The sequence below is a fragment of the Sinocyclocheilus rhinocerous genome, unplaced genomic scaffold (genome assembly GCF_001515625.1).
Source record: "Sinocyclocheilus rhinocerous isolate Xijiao unplaced genomic scaffold, SAMN03320098_v1.1 scaffold503, whole genome shotgun sequence".
NCBI classification, from domain to species: domain Eukaryota; kingdom Metazoa; phylum Chordata; class Actinopteri; order Cypriniformes; family Cyprinidae; genus Sinocyclocheilus; species Sinocyclocheilus rhinocerous.
Window position 1 is genome coordinate 35,576 of NW_015643185.1, and position 1,863 is coordinate 37,438.

The following is a 1,863-nucleotide window of genomic DNA, read 5'->3' on the forward strand; positions in this document are numbered from 1 at the left end:
AAGTCTTGAGGAAAATTTGCTGCCCTCTGCCAGTAAGTTTTTAATGGGAAGGAGGTTTACCTTCCAGCATGACAATGACCCAAAGCACACAGCAAAACTCACCACACAGTGGTTGAAGGAGAAAAAGGTGAATATCCTTGCATGGCCTTTTATTTTTTTTTTGTCTGACATGTTGGTGTTATATCTTTCACTTGGATGTTAATTGCACTGAGTAAATACAGCTGGATAAAACAAAAACTGTGTACGTCTTAAAGGCACAATAGGTAAGATTTTTTTATTAAAATATCCAAAAACCACTAGAGCAGTGTTTTATATATTTTGCTGACTTGTGTACTTGCATTATCCCAAATGCCTTTGTCTCTTTGTTTATTCTGAATACACGCCCTCTAGCGGCGAAAATTACTTATTGTGCCTTTAATTTCAGGCTGCAAAGCAACAAAATGTGATTATTTTAAAGGGGGTGATTCTTTTCTATACCCACAGTAAATGTGGCTTTGGTGAGCATAAGGGAATTTCGAAAACATTAAAAATCTTACTGACCTCAAACATTTGCACAGTAGTGTATATAACTACTATCCTGCCAAGATAACAGTGGATGCTGTAAGTCTGTGTACAAATATAAAGGATTCATCGGACAAAAATAATTTTGCAAGTACAATTTCACATCTGGTATCATCTGAATCAGCAGGCTTTCGTCTTTGTTGTCCAATACAACCAAAAAACAGGGTTATACACGTCGAAACAAAATCTCCCTTGCTTCAGCAAAAAGTAATGTGGTGTGTTTGAGTGTGTGTTTGATCTCGCCATGATATTTGAGAGAAGCTGTTATAATAAGGGTTTATGAATGAGAGCTCATGTTGTTTTCTCTCTGTCTCTGAACATCCTGCAGGCTGAATAACAACCTCATTCTCTGCACAACAAACAAATGAAAGGCACTGTGTAGAGAACAAGCCGAGTGAATCCACAAAGCCAGCCTCTTGACAGTAAGTCTCAAATGCTCTTTGAAGTATATACAGTGTTTTTGTATTAAAAACAAGAGTCCGTTCAATTTGGCTTCTATAAAACTGTTTCTTACAGGATTCACACAATCCATGGTTGATTCATTACCGGCTTCAGGCAGAGCAGGTGTGTTCACCCCAATATCTGACCTCAGGACTACAACTATAAACACAGCTCAGGCGCTGAGATTTACCACTGAGAGAGACAAATCACTTAAACACCTTTAGGGTTGAGCTCAACGGCTGGGTCTGACGCCACAGTGCACATGTGTGTGTACATGCATGTGACCTTCTCTACTAGTTGCTTTAATTTTTCATGTTTACATGGAGGAGAAACTGAAAAATTACGCACATCCCATGTGCGATGTTTCCTCAGAATGTCTCTTGCTTCTTTTTCACATCATACTAAATTCATTAAACTTTAGTCATCTATCGTTCTACCAAAACAAATCATCAAGATGCCTATCCTTAGGAAAATGCACTAAAACTTCCTGGCAAAAATAGTATTTAAATAAAAGGTTTAAATTGGATTAATTTAAATATGCTCAACGTAATTTTTAAAAATATCCTGTCTTGTTTACAATGTATGAATTTTGTTTCTTAAATTCACACTTAAGTTTAAATCCAAATGCTTCACATTTATTCTGAATTCATAACATGCACCCTTTGAAGATAAACTGAAAATCTTAATATAACTTTTTTGTCTACTTTTTTAAATTCAGGTTGTTGGTGGTTCGTGTTTGATTCGAGTCTGTGAGTGGGATACTGATCAATGAAACCCATGCAGATCAGATTCATTCTAATTAGCTGGCTGGCGATTTCTGTATTGCAAGGCCACTAAGCAGATGGGCATTTTAATCACATA

At 36.7% G+C, this 1,863-nt stretch overlaps 1 protein-coding gene across 1 annotated transcript in view; it reads left to right on the plus strand.

Moving 5' to 3' along the window:
- The window catches only part of LOC107757105 (potassium voltage-gated channel subfamily F member 1-like), a 28,645-nt gene extending 27,497 nt beyond the window's left edge, over nucleotides 1-1,148 (plus strand). Inside the window, exons 2-3 of the transcript XR_001641897.1 lie at nucleotides 890-983; nucleotides 1,078-1,148. The gene's annotated coding sequence lies outside the window, so the exon portion shown is untranslated. The remainder of the gene's footprint in view (nucleotides 1-889; nucleotides 984-1,077) is intronic.
- Nucleotides 1,149-1,863: the final 715 nt, after the last annotated feature.